General features: G+C 39.5%; 2 long non-coding RNA genes across 2 annotated transcripts in view; one reads left to right on the top strand and one right to left on the bottom strand.

Moving 5' to 3' along the window:
- LOC132072769 (uncharacterized) overlaps positions 1-15590 on the bottom strand; it is a 753957-nt gene that overhangs the window by 536877 nt on the left and 201490 nt on the right. The window lies entirely within an intron of this gene.
- LOC132072768 (uncharacterized) overlaps positions 1-15590 on the top strand; it is a 753957-nt gene that overhangs the window by 536877 nt on the left and 201490 nt on the right. The window lies entirely within an intron of this gene.

Here is a 15590-nt window from a genome sequence, read left to right as displayed (position 1 = left end):
GAGAACGAGAACTGAAGAACTCCGACTCATTCTTCAAGTGCTCAGGCTGGGAAAAGAGACTTTCAATCATCTCGGGGTCGCAGTGACTCAAAAGACCCCAATAATAACACACCTTTCCTTCCTTGCCTTTTAATCTTGATTTTTGGTATTATATTCTTCATTATTTCTCTCTGGGGTAGGTATTTTGACACTTCACTAGGAAATTATATTCAGCTAAATTAGAATGGAACTAGGTTTTTGCTCTCTGAATGACCATGGAGCTTTCACCATGTAGCTGACAAGTGAAATGTGACAGCAGATAGATACCACGACCCAATAACACATAATCATTTAGCAAATTTAATGGATATAAAATTACTCTCCATAGAAGTAACCCCCAATTAGTAATTACAGCAAGTGTCATTCTCTTAAGAAAAATACAGACTTCATTTGCAGAGAGTAGCAACAGCTCTTGGGAATGTGGATTATGCATATATATCCTTAGTTTAATCTATTGGGCATTTCCAATTGGATTTATTATTATTACTACTATTACTACTGCTACTATTTATTTGGATGCAAATTTTAATGGTGTCTTATTTTATATTTTTATACCTATATCATGCTTAATTTAGCCTCCAGATTGTCTGTACTGGCATGAGTAAACCATGTATTTCCCTTCCTTTGCTTAGTATCCAGTGCCCTTGCCAGGTGTGATGACTGCAACTGCAAATTCCTGATGCCTCTCCTAAGTCCTTGTTAATATTACAAATATGATCCAACTTCCATAGAAACTTTTAAATTAGGCTTTAAAAGCTGGACCTAAAAAAACTTCAAACCAGTGGAAAATGTATTTTGATTTACAATTACCATCCTGCATTTTGGCAATGTGCAATTTTGTTTTCCTGACTTTTATAACCACTTCATGACACAGGATTCTCATGGACCAAAAAATCTTAATGTTACATTTATCAATAAAAATATTCATATCTCATATTGGTTTTCACGTTCTTTTCCAAATGTTATATTGTCTGTGAGGTATCTTTTCCATTAAGTTCCATGACTGATCTGGTAACAAATCTCCTGTTGCTTTTATGACATTGTTGTGCTGTGGTTTGTCCACAATTGATTTTGAGGTCTTACACAGAAATATAACACCCAAATATATTAACCAAACATATAACCTTCTGCAAGAACAAGGCACTGGGCAAAAGGAGAGTTCTTCTTGATCCACACCTGGCCAAGTCTGACATTGCAAGGGATTCTGCTGGAGACTGTCGCAGACATTTCTCCACAGAAATCCTTTCTTTCAGATTTCTGTGTCTTCTGGAAGGCAGAGGCCTCAGAAGGGAAGGTAAACAATTGTTATGAGCTGCTGTGGAATGCAATAGGATTCACCTTGATTGGCTCATTTTCTATGTTTATAATTAAGGGCCAATCATCAGTGCAAGCAAGGGGACTGAGTCCCTGGACACAACTTTGTTATAGATTCTTTTCTATCTCTTCCTAGCCTAGCCTAGCTGCTCTGCAAAACCTCTCTCTATATTCTTTTTAGTATAACTATAATGTATTATATCATATATTAATAAATTAAGCCTTCTGATTCAAGAAACAAGATTCACCGTCTCTCTCTCACCAGCTGCGCCCACTCAGGTGCGGTAATAGGAGACCATCCCCTGACACTGTTTTCCAGGAATACAGCAGAGCTGAACTGAGCAGATCTAAGGGAGAATATGCTGATTATGGAACCACTTTTGGTCCTTTGGGAGAAGTCAGTGCAGTCTAAATTCAAATTACACTAAACACTTCCATGTGTGATGGCACATGTCATTATTAATTCCCAAGGATCCTCATCATCTTTCCCATGACCTGGGCTGCTTCTAGGGAGATTAAACGACTTCCTGATACTCAAGGATCCTTCAAGTAAGTGAAAACTACCCATAGACAGATCAGCAAATTTTGGGGTTAACTGAAACAAAGATTTACATGATAAAGTCTAAAAGAAAAACTTTTCTCCCCTTACATTCATGAAAATAAAGGGTAAGAAGAAAAATGTATAGCTGTGACATAATTTTCCATAGAATTAATATTTCTCATTTTAATTTGCAGTGAAATAAAATATTGGAGCATTAATTCAGTGGTGCAAGCTCAGGATTTTAATGTTGTTTGAGATACCAGAGATCCTGTCCAGACTGCAGCTGCCATTCCAGAGAAGCTCCTCTCATTGCTTTGTCCTAATACAAGTATGTTCAATGTCCCAGGGCTTCTAAAATGGCATAAAACCTCTCTGTTGAGACAAACCAATTGTTTCATGTATAATTAGGAACTTTGTTAAAATTATTTCCATTACCACATGTTCTTGTCTAGGGCAGGGTGAGCTCCCAGCTCTCACTTCAGCACCTTGGTGACGCCCAGCACCCTGTCCAACTCCTTGGGGAAATTCCAGCTCTTCCATCCTGAAGGCTCCTCACTTGTGCTACTAATAAGCCTTTGCTGTTTCCTTTGAAAGGTTTACTGACAATTCCTGTCACTGCTTTTACTGAAGGGATGGGACCACAGCTGGGCTAAGAATGATTTATTGCTCAGATAAACATCAGCCTCAGAGGCTGTGAGATTTTAGAGGAGCAAGCAGTCAGCCATAGCTCAAAATATGTCACAAGTTCTTTGTTACAAGACCATATAGAACTTTCTAACCCAATGAATTAATGCCACAAGGCTTATTTTGCTTTTCTGATTGACCTTTACTTAATTTTGCTGCACTCTGGATACTTTTGTCCAACAGGCTGCTATCTCACATGCACACATATGGTTCTATTATAACTTCTAAACTCAAACTCTTAGCTTATTCTATACAACCACACCCCTACATTATAAACCCTTCAACTTTTTAGCAATACAGTTTTTCACTTACTTAAGGCATATTCTTACTTACAGCTATGGAAACATGTTTATTATTTTTCTACTTAATATCTGTGTATTTTATTTTAAATCAATCCAAGCTTCTCCCAAGGCTGCAGATCAAACCCTTCCATGTCTGCAGAAGTCTTTATTTTTCTGATTCCCACAAATTCCCAGAAGGAATTCAGGAGATATTTTGAACTAACCCCAGAGTGCCTTGTGTTTATACTGCTCACAGTCTGGAGATGAGATCTCTGTGTAGGAAAAGCACAAAGCAGCCCTGTCCCTCCTCTAATCTCATATTGGATTTCCTTCAAACTCTGGGTGGTGGATTTATATTTTGCCTACTGTTTTCATCTTTTCCACAGTGATCTAATATCATTCTTATTAACACTGTATTCACTGAAATCACCAAAGGTAAGCTGATTTATGTCATCTGAGGATTTAGCCCATCAGTTCTCCTAAACCATATTTCCAACATACTTTGAAAACTTTAATCCTGCTAATCTGCTGAAAGGAGAATAAAAAAAGGTTTCAATTTAAAAAAAGAAAGAAAAGCTCTTATTAATTCCTCAGTGAGGTTAAGTGATTTCTGGATTATAGCAACACCAGTGAGAGGAGTATCTATAAATACTCCTTCAATCAAAAATAATTATCACTGCAATTCTAAGACCACATTTCATAGTTTCTGTGTTCTTGGTTTGTTTTTTCTCCTCTCTTTAAGTAGAGCCTTCACACATAAAAACCTAAGAAGGAGAAAATTCAATACATACCTGTGGCATTCACACTCTCTGCTAAAATCCCTTCGCCCAGGGTTTTTCTCCTGGGAAGCTGAGAAGCCTCGGAGAAAAGGAAAACAATTTTTATCTCATTTGCTTCTCCTGTGTTGTGCTCATGTGGAATGTGTTTGGAGATTGTTCACCCACAGGTGATTGTTCCATTGGATTCTGCTGGGAGTTGTTTTCACTCTTTGGCCAATCAGGGCCAAGCTGTGTCAGGGCTCTGGAGATAGTCAGGAGTTTTCATTATTATCTTTTTAGCCTTCTGTAAGTGTCCTTTCTGTATTCTTTAGTATAGTTTAATATTCTTTAATGTAATATAGTATTATAAAGTAATAAATTAGCCTTCTGATAAGATGGAGTCCTCCTCACCATTCTCTCCCCTGCATTTACAATACATACCCTAAAGTAAAGATTTCTGAAAACTTCAATATTGTGAGGCCGTGTATGCTGAACTGGACCAAAAGTTCAAACAGAAAATCTGTATCCCCCAGACTCCATCCCCATCTGGTCACATAAAGGCTGTGTTTGCCTTTCATTCCACTGTGCATTTTCTGGCTCAGTTTGACCCAGACATATTTTTGTACCAGGCTCTTCACAGCTGTGTCTGAGCCCCTTCCAGTGCTGCAGGAGGCAGCAAGGTAGAGATCCACCAGGGTGGTTCTCTCGTCCTCTCCCCAGGGCAAAACTGTTCAGCAATTAAGAATTTCAGATGGGAATATATATATATATATATGTATGTATATATGCACTTGTCACTTGAAGCACAAAGCAGGGAGGGATGCAATGATCTGTGATTTCTCCAATAATTTATGTCATGTTCCTGTTGGACTCCTGCTCAGTGAGTCATTGAAGATAATGGTCCATGAGCAAAGGAATGAGCAGATACCTCCCCAGGCAGCCTCAACCTTCATAAAAGATCTTTCAGTGCATCTGTTGCCACCTGAAAAGCTTAAAGGTCTCATTGTAAAGCACAGACTGACCACACACAGCCTCTCGTGTGTCAGGGAGCAGAGTTAGGCTCAAAAAAAGAGATTTTCATCACCCTGCAGTGGCACAGAGCCCATGGTGTGCTGGGGTTTCTCACACCACCTCTGTCCACAGGCATTTGAATTTTAATCACTTTATTTTCACACTTAATTATATATATTTTTCACAAATCATGGTTGCAAATGTTTCAAATTCATTTGAAGAAACAGGCCTTTTTTCTTCTTCTTCTTTGCCCTCGCTCAGAAAATTCAGTGGCAAGAGTCTGATTTCATGAACTCATTTTTCAGCATTGTCATGCAATTTCAAAAAAACAATTTGGAAAATCAATGTGAAAAATTGCTATCAAAATCTCAAACTAAGCATAAGCAGCCATATCTTCGTGGAAAAGAAAATAAAAGTGAATTAGCATCTTAAAAATGCCTTAAAAAAAAAAAAAAGACAAAGAAGAAAAGCAGGCAGGAAGTCATTTAGAAATATATTTTTGCTGTTTTGTTTTGCCAGTAAAATAACAAGTTTTCCCTTCACATTCCCTGCAGTCTCTGCCAGTTCCACATCCTTGTATTTCACTCACAGCCAGTGATTATGTTTACATGGTCTTAAAATGTCGTGACTGAAGTCAGAGCCAGCCATGCAGTTAATTTAAAAGCTGACAGATTGTATAAACTTTATTAAACAAAAATAAGGTTTGCAACAGCAATGCAGAAGACTGTTGCTGTGAGCAAGTGGTGCTGAAATACATGGGAATTTTATGTTCCATCAATTCAGTGTTTATTGCTTCAGAATTTTCTTTCTTTCCCTCCTTGCCTTTTTCTAGTCATAAATGATTAACACTAAAACCAAACCAAAAAAAGAGTTATAGTTATAAAGCAAGAACAAAGAAGCCTGGTTCAATCAAATTTTACTGCAAAACTTCTTCTCCTCCAAATGTTTTTGCACTTGACGTGCAAAATTATTGTTTTAACAGACAAGATTTCAGAATTTGAAGGAGAATTTGGCACTCAGGCCCGTTTAACTTCTCTTGCTGTTTCTCAGTTCCAAGACAGAGGCTTGGAGATTTTGAAAACCTGGGTTCTAGTAATCACCCAAACAGTAAATTTTGCATTAGTTTGGGCAGATCACTTATTTGAGGCTGACTTTCCCTTCTCTTTCTTCATCTCTCTTGTGCAATGCATTTGAGCTATTTCTCTATTTAGCAGTGGCTGCTTCAGAGCCCAGGAGCGAATACACACATTGTGCACTCCACTCCCTCTCACACAGAGACTCTCCCAAACCTTTCCCTCAATATTTTGAGTGCACCTTTGCTGTGCCAGTCCTCATCCTGCCCTCCAGGCACATGGAACTGAGTGCACCAGCCCCAACACAGCCTTTTCTTTGTGCACAGAGACATTTGGGTATTTTCAGGTGTACACACAGATACAGACCAGCATTTTAAACAGCATTTAGTATTTTTCTCACCTTGCCCAATATGAATATTCAAAATTAATAATGAGGTTTAACATAAAAACGTATTCAATGTTAATAATAATCCCTTTACAACAGGGATTGTAATGGGAAGGGGCATAAAGGAAAATCAAGTGTAGTGATATCCTGGTAGTACTCTGCATCATTTGGAGATCTGCTGGAGATGGCACCAGAATTCTTTCATTATGAGCTAAGTTCAATTTCATTAAGGGCTGAGGCAAAACATCTTGTTCAGGCTGAGAGTGGAGAGCAAACAAATGGACATTTACCATGCAGAAGCAATTGGTTATTATTAAATGACAAAGAATTACCCCAAATAGAACAGGGTTTGTTTTTTGAGATAGGCATTATCTGTATCCAGCTATGCAGGGAGATGAATTCCATGTTCCAATTTGAAAAACACATTATAAGGAGAAAACAGAAGAAATTACGTGGAAGAAGCTGTTGACAGCAAAATGAACACAAAATTGTTTGGACACACATTAGAATGTGTGTGCAAGCTTCTCTGAGCAAACCCCAACCTTCCCAAAGTGCTGCTGCAAACACAATCCCCTTCTTATTGTTGCATGTTTTCCAAGCAATATACCACCATAATGCTCAGCATCATAAACATTTTTATTGCTCCAAGTCCTGGTGAAATCTATGGCACCACAGCCCCATTTATTGCACTTGGACCTTGTGCATTATGGAATTGCTGCCTCTATTGGTCATAAAACAGCGTTCTGGTCACAGAATATATCCCAGCAGCCATCTGAGCGTTAGCCTGCTGCACCTTCTTAGGCAGCATTACCACAATTTATCCTTACTCTGCAGAATTCTATTAAAATCAATAATGCAAGCTCCTCACTCACCCAGCAGAGTGTGCCTCGTAAAGATTGCCTGCAAAAGCCTTCCATATATTACTCAGTAAGTTGCCTTTATGAAATATACATGTGACCAAATTGCAGACTTAATGTTTTATGTCTCTTTTATCTTCTTTCTGTAAAAAGCAGAGAGAACTGAGGCGTACAAGCAGGCTTCCTGTTTACCTATCAAAAGCTGGAAATGCAGAGTATTTATAGGGCTTAAAAGTAAAATGGTAAATAGAAGTAAAAACTGATAAATCAGGTAAAAAGCCTATATGGGTAGGTCCAGTCTTTGCACTGCATGCTATTATCAAAAATGTATTTGCAGAACTATGAAAAACAGCCAGTGGAATCTACCTTTGGTGAGCAAACCAGAATTTAAGATGGAGGAGATTTTGAGAACTCATCCAGATCACCTACACACACATTCACACATTCTTTAGAACAGAATATACTTTATTTATGCTAAAATTGACACTTTTTTCCCCAGCCTTTGCTTGAAAATCACTCTTGATAGGAATATTCTCTCAGAAATCTGGTCCAGTGCTTCATTACCCTTAAAGTTACAAAGGCTTTTCTTAATGTTCAGACTAAATATCCCCTGCTTTAATTTTAGCCTGTTAAAATTTGCACTCTGTGGAGCAGGCATGGAGAATTTATGGCCTCCTGCTTCTCAGCAACCTCTGATGTGCTGGAAGATAATTACCATGCCTCCCTTTGGACTTCTGCACCTTAGACTAAGAGAATCCAGATCTTTCAGGCAGGCAATGAGGCAATTAAGAATTCCTGCAGCCCAGGGAGCTCTTAGCAGAGATACCTGAAGATTTGGTTATGTTAAATTTCAAAAAGGAGAATTTCTTTGGAAAAAAATGAGGTGTGAACATCATTAATAGACAATGATCACTGGTACCAAGGTTTTGAAGGAGCTGGGTGAAGTGTGGACAGCAAAGCCTAAAGGGATTGTTCCTGCTGTCATCCTGCAAATAACAGGAATTTTTAAGGTAAGCCAGCTCTCAAAAAGGAGGGGAAAAAATGGAAAACTGTGGCCTTTGCGTGAGGTTTGCCCTTCTCCTTAAGCTTTCCTCCACATTGGGATTTTTCTCTCCAGAGCAGTGCTGTGATTTCTCCTGGCAACAGGAGCTCACAAGGACGCTTTGCCCAACTCCCCATCCCTCAAATATTTTAAATGTTTCAGATGGGCAGGAAGCCAAAAACTGGGGGCCGTACCTGCTGAGCATAGACACACATACAGACAAAAACTGACACCTGCAGTGCCTAACCACACATCTTCCTCCTCCCTAAGCCCCCACAATTTGGCTTCACAACCTTGAGCACCATCTACTGGCTTTCCCTCTGCTGACTTTGTGCATCTAAACCACCAGGCATTGTGTTTGTTCCACCAGCACATTGCAGGAGTTTGGGGTGGAGAATAAAAGACAGCTTGAGACCAGCCCTTAAGTTGGACTCCGTTTCTGCAAAATGTTTGTCAAACAATTTCGAGTAATTAACAATTTCATAATAATCAAAGTCTGTGTCTGGACAATTTTCAAAGAGATAATAAGGCTTAACTGAGCCAGTAAATGATTTTTCTGTGCACAGTTCAACCAGCTGTACGCTGTGCATTGCAGATTCCATCCTTTCTGTTTCCTCAACTCAAGCGACAGTTCTTATGGTAAAATGCTGAAATAAAGCCTACATCCCTAAAAATAATAATTAAGCACTAGGGAGCAGTAAACAAGCATAATAAAGTTAATAGTAAACAGTTTGTTTCTAGAGCTGTAAGTAAAGGGTGTAGCTCAATTTTCAAGTCTTTTTCAAAATTTGCTTTCATTGGAGGGTTTCCAGAATCTGTGTTTTTCTTCCAGAAAATCACTGACAAGCTGGAGATCATGTCTTATTTTACTCATCCTGCTGTGCAGAATCCACAAGTAAAGCATCCTACAGGATGAAGACCCACAACAGAAACACACAGAGTGAAATAATTCAAGATGTTCTGAGACTTTTACTCCAGAATCTCTCTTCTCATTGTGCCACAGTCACACAGGTTTTTCCATATGTCTGCTCTTCCATTTCCTTTTGTGACCCTACAGAGCTCAGAATGGAACCCACTGCAGCAACAGAGCAAGATTTCCAGATGAGATGGAAATGCAGGGCAGAAATAGAATCTGCATTTTGTCTGTAGTGACACTTCCATGTTCTTACTCTACAGCCTAGATTCAGATGTAAATTGTTCATTTTCTGTGCTGCAAAGCACTCTGAGTTATTCTTCAGCCCTCACTAATTTCTAGAGCTTAAATTCACTTCCAAATCAAAGATGTGAGGAAGGAAAAATTACCACAAAACACTCATATCTGTCATTTTTATACCTTAGGAAAGGGAAATTACCATAAGATGTATGAATAAAGTTAAGCAATCTATCCATTTCAAAAACATGGCTTTGCAGCTTGACTCATGAAACTTGCACAAAACTGATTATTTTTATTTTTACACAGCCCTGCTCAGGCAGACGCTTTGTCAAGCTACGTGCACAACGTAGAGAAACACTGAATTAATTTTTCTGGGATAAAATTATAAATATCCACACAGCCATAATGGAAAGTTTGTGGGTTTAAGTGTTTGTCAGAGCTGGAGTGTTGGACTGCTCCACGTGGAATGAATTAGAATTGAGATATGTATAGATATATATAGATTTATAGATATTTATAGATGTACAGATGGTCGAAGTTGAAGGTTTCACCCCACTTTAAGTGAATAAAAATGAGTAGAGGGAAGGAAACTATCCATAAAGAATCATAAAGGATGGAAAAGACCTCCAAGATCATCGAGTCCAGCCTTCTGGGACACCACATATTTTCTGTGTGAGGATCCTGACAAGAGGTTTCTAAAGAGTAAATAAATTCCTTTCTGCCCCTGAAGGGCCTTAGGCCTTGGAAGAGATGATGAATTTAATGTTTCTTTAGCATGGTCTCATTTGTGCCTCGCAGACCTGGCAGTGGGGCACCCGGAGAAGCTGAGCTGCCCCTCCTGTGTCTGAGACTCCCCAGTGACAGAAACCTTCAGCTGATGGGGGACAATGGAAGTCTCCCCTTATTTCACTCCTCTTTGCACTCCAAAAGCCTGAAAATTCAATTAGAACAGGCACTCCTGGTACATTGCTCTCACTGTCACAGGCAGGACCTGTGTGAGGGTTTTTAATTAAGCAGCAAATGAAGCCTGGCGTCACCCCTGACCCAGTGGAGGAGCAGGATGCAGCGAGGGCTCTGGGGTTTTGATGTCCCCCCACTGTCCCTGGTGCCAGCTTGTAAATTTTTCTGTTTCTCTTTGCGCTGATTTATGACCAGAGATAGCTCAGGGATGCCACTTGCTCGGTTTCTCGGCTGTTTAGGCTTGTAAGTTTTCTGCTCTGTCTAGGTGGCCTGGAAAGGCCCAGGGATGGCCTTGAAGAGCCCGGCGCTTCAAAGGACGAGGAGAGACTTCTGATCTTGTCTCGGTCTCAGTGTTTATTAATTGTTTATCTAAAAGATTTTCTTTCAGCCCAACAGAGGTCTGCACAGCAAGTCAGCCATGGGCACACTGCGAGCCCCCGGGGCGGTCACTTATCTTTATACCCGAAGTTACGTGTACAATATTTATCATTTTTCCCCAATACCTTCTACCCTTATTAACCGGTGCACTTCTAGTAATAACCAATCCCAAAGTGCCACCACCACCACAGAAGATGGAGGCCAAGAAGAAGAAGAAGGACAGGACACGCCCCAATTCCTCCATCTTACTTCTTTAGACCCCCCTGTACCAAAATCCTAAACCCTGTGTTTTACACTCTAATTAACTTATCCCTTCACCATTCACCCAGTGAAACCTTCCCAGTCCTCATACAGGTGTCGTCTCCTGTGTCGAATCAAAGTCCAGCCACCAGACACTCCTGGCAGCATTCCAGGACTCCCGAGCCCCCCAAGGGTGGTCTCGGCCACTCTGCACCTCCGTCCTGAGGTGCTGAGATCCCACACCAGCTCAGCCCCTCCACGTGGCTCAGGTGAAGAAACGAGCGGGATTGAGAGCAGTGATTTGCTCCCAGAGGATTCAGCAGGGGGTTCTGACACAGAGCCTCTCCTGCACCAAGGCAGCAGCTGAGGCTGGTTAAGTGTCCCCAGCTGTGAGCTGACTCCCGCGAAGAGAAGAACCACAAAAGCCTTATCTGGGGCAGCCAAGTGTAAGGAAGTCACGCAGCCTGAAAGCTTTCCCATCATTTCGCTCCACCAGCAGTCATGACTGCTCCTTTTCAGACAGCTCAGTCTGCTTTGCTTTGCTCTGCTCGCCAGCTGAAAGTGGAGTACACAGCTCTGCGAGCTCAGACCCAGCAGGACTCGCTGTGAGCTCAGTTCTGCTGAAGGGAGAATGTTGTGAATATATCAGGTGAGGTGTTTTTAAAGGGCAGAGAAAAACTTGCAGAGATGAGAGTTAGCTGCTCCTTCCTCTCTCCCAACCCAAAGGAAAACGAGATTTGCACTTGTCATCAAAAGCATGAGCTGCAGAAATAAATGTAAAATTGTTTTTCACCAGTTACTTTTCTCAGTACCAACCACCATTGGATGAGACTTGAATTGTCCCCAGTCCAAAAACTCACTGTGCAGTAAGAAATGCAATTAAAACAATTAAAAACTAGAAGTGCTTTTGTGTTTGATCTTTTTCTTTTCAGAACTATGTTCATGCAAATCAAACAACACCTGAAGCAGAAGGCTGGGGTGCAAACATTGCTTTTATCAGAAAGGTTTTGTCACTTTTTCCCAATGGATCAGGAAAAAATTCCCAAACCATCATATAACATTCACAGGCTGGTATTTCACATTGCAGCAATATTTTCTCTCTTTTTCTTGTGGTTATTCAGGTAATCCTTACTAAACACTCAACAATTCCTTGCTGGATCTTGCATCTCCCATAAGTAAGAATGAGCATAAATTTATCTTAGTGCTGGAGTCACTCAGAAGAGTATTAAAAAATGCCTACTTTGAGCTAAAAAGAAGCTTGGAGCTTTTTTCCCCCAATTTCTCTAAAATTATTTTGGAAAAAAACAAAGACAATGCTTTAAAACAAATCAGCTCAGAACTGGTGCAGGAAATTATCTGTTTATGTGGCTCTATTTATAGCAAGACTCTAAAAATAGTGATGCTTTCTTCCATATTCAGGAATAGGAGAATAGGACAATATCAGTCCTTCAAACAAACGATGGAGTAAAAAAACAACCCCAAAATTCCTTTACTGAAATAAAGGGCATCATAAATAGCACGCTAGGAAGGAGGAGTCCAACAGGAAGAAAGGGAATGAAAAATTTTTGCTGTCTCACTGAAAACATGTATGACTCATATCCCAATCTTCCTTTTTTTTTCCTGACTGCCTCACTTCAGTTGGATGAAACCCCAATAAAAGCCACACAGAATCACAGAAGTCACTGCAAATATCCATAAAGGATCTGCTCTCTGACCCAGAGAGGAGGGAGACCTGGCTGTAGAGCGGGTGCTGCATCCTTGCCTGTATCTCAGGCTTGTTTAGAGTCAGGATGCCTGTTTGAGAGGATTCACACATCTATGAAGAGATGAATCACCCATGTGCGTCTCTCCACCAGAATAGTTTAAGATTATTAGCTTTGTGGTATTTCCTGGGTTCCCAGAACAAAGGAGAAATTGATGAATCTGACTCCTTGTTCTTAGAAGGCTAATTTATTATTTTACGTACTTATATTATATTAAAGAATACTATACTAAAATTATACTAAAGAATAGAGAAAAGATACTTAGAGAAAGCTTAACAAGATGCTAATACAAAACTCCTGACTGACTCCTCAGAGTCTGACACAGCCTGTGTTTGGTCATTAAGTTAAAACAATTCATGTTAAGCCAATCAAACGTGCACCTGTTAGATAAACAATCTCCAACCACATTCCAAAGCAGCAAAACACAGGAGAAGCAATCAGATAATTATTTTTTTCATTCCTCTCTGAGGCTTCTCAGCTTCCCAGGAGAAGAAAGCCTGGCGAAGGGATTTTTCAGAAAATATGACAGTGACATAGCTCAGTTGTGGATAAATATGGCCAGACCAATTCTACACGAGGGGGTTATCATATCCATGAACAAACCAAAATAAACCCCAACAAAATCAGAGCATGTGCAGGTGAATCAATCCTTGGAGTATGATCTGGTCTCCAGCTCACAGACTACTGGGGGGGTCCCAGTTGTTGGTTTCTCTGGGTCTGGATTGAAGGCACTTGACACAGTGATTCAAGTTGGGACTCAAGAGTTTATTATTTCTTATCAGTAAAACAGTCTCACTGCTGTGAGTTCTGCAGCTTTTCATTAGAAGGCACAAAATGGCCAACAATCTCTTGGTACAAGGGCTATTAAGACTAAACCACCCAATTAAGAACTGACACCTGGATTATTTTCCCTTTTAACCCAATAACTGATCCCACAGAGCCCACAATGCAGACTTTTCTGCCCCATTACAAAATGCCACCCAAACCCATGGAGAAGAAGGAAGAAGCAGCATGAAGAAGAAACCCAGGATGACACCCTGTGCCCTCCATCTTGATGCCATCCACAACATACTAAAAATCCCAAACCCTCAATTTCTCACCCAGTGACACACCTGCACTGCTCTCTATAATCTATTTCACACTTTTGTGGATTCCAGTCTATTCTGGAGTCTGGGAAACTTTCTCCATGGATGAGGGTCAGAGTCAGAGCTGCCCTGGGGGTCAGGGCACCCCAGAGCAGACACAGAAATATTCCCTGTGTGCCCTGGGTTTCCACAGATTACCACACTGCATTTTACTATTCTGTCCTTGGAATTCATTCTTCTGTGTAGCACCTCAAGGGTTTTCTCTTTCTAACCAACAACAGTCACATTCTGCTGGGGAGACTTTGGAGAGTTTTACCTCTCAAATTAGGTTCTCTTTGTGTAGAAAGTGTTGGGTTTTTTAAAAACTTTTTTTTTTTTTCTGTATTAAACACTGAGAAGGAATAAAAAGTCACTGTGAAATCTATCAATTTGTCTTCAGGACCAGGAAGAGATAAGATAAGGGAAGGGAGGAATCAGCAATTTATTACCTTCAAGTGCCTGCCTGTAATAGCCCACTTACAGAAAAATGTTAACAGCATTTCTAGAAAGTTCAGGGAAAGGTAAAAAAACCAAAATAGTGAGGGTTGGGAGATGAATGAAAAATGTTTTCCTTACAAGAGATACTTATAAGGTGTTCTCAGCCTGTGTAGTACTTTTTTCTTTTTCCTTCTCCACAAGTACCTTGACAAGAGGAACAAGCTTTGTAACAATAAAACCTATCTTCCCAAAGGGGAAAAAACCCTAACAACAAAACAAATTGATACTCTGGAGAAATATGTTATCAAAATCCATAGCACAGCTTTAAATACAAATGTGAAGGTGCATCCCTTTTTATATCACTCCTTTGTAGTGTAAAGAGGCTGCATTTTCAATCTCCAGAATGGCAGGAAAATAAAGCAAAGCAGAGAAACAGGGCCAGGCTCTGCCATTAGGTAACTTCCCAGAGGTCCCAAGCAAAAGAGTTCTTTAAAATTTTTAAATTAAAATTTAAAATTTTGATTTTTCTGAGACAGAGTAATGGTAACACTCGATAGTAATACCAAAAAATAACTCTTTTGCAAGAACCCTCTGTGGAATTGTGATATCATTTTAAAAAAATAATTTTTACTGAAATTCTCTGGAAATAGAAATTAAACTAGGAAATAGGCACATTGTTCTCAATCTAGGGTGAACAAAAATTCTGGAGTGGAACATCTTTCACTGCTACTTTTCATACAAAATGATTTGACCAGATGCTGTTCTCTATAATGTCTGATAAACTCTTTTTCAGTTATTTCTGAAAAAGAAATAACTTAGTTATTTCTGCACCTTGTAGGATTCTCTGGACGTGAACATCATCAAGTGAGCAAATACCTGAAATGTAGGATGGAAAACAAGATCTGGCTTGTCACCAGGAATCAGCAAGCAGACCAGGCTCCAAACTACTAAGTGTAGGTTCATTATGAATTTAGTGTGAAGTCAATAAAAAGCTTTTAAGCACTTCTGAATGATAAGTAATTAATTCAAATTTATAATTTTTTAAATATATATTTTTAACTTTTTAAATTCAGAATATAATATAATATAATATAATATAATATAATATAATATAATATAATATAATATAATATAATATACTTACAAGAAACATGAGCACTTTGCACCGAGTGTAGGGGATAAGCATTTTGAAAAATAGGCCCAAATTGACATTAAGTTGGTTGAACTAGGTGTACAAAAATAAGGTGGGATGAAAGAGTTCTTTTACAGAAAAGACACTTAACGAGATAGACTTGGAATCTTTTTTGTCTTGGTCTTCGACTTGATATATGATTTACTCCCAGCCTGCTTCCTTTTTTATATTCATTAATGACACATAGCTTTGCACAGGGAATCTGGCACCAGTGAAGGGCATTGTGTCCACACTTAATGAGGCAGGATTTAGATTTGCTCATTATGGACTACCAGGGATATATGTTTGCAATAATACAAAGGCATGCAACTAAAAGCAGAAAAAAAAAATCTTCCAGGCTTTTTACAAAGTGATTAT

Source organism: Ammospiza nelsoni, chromosome 4, assembly GCF_027579445.1.
Source record: "Ammospiza nelsoni isolate bAmmNel1 chromosome 4, bAmmNel1.pri, whole genome shotgun sequence".
Lineage (NCBI taxonomy): Eukaryota > Metazoa > Chordata > Aves > Passeriformes > Passerellidae > Ammospiza > Ammospiza nelsoni.
This window is presented reverse-complemented; position numbering and strand designations above follow the sequence as displayed.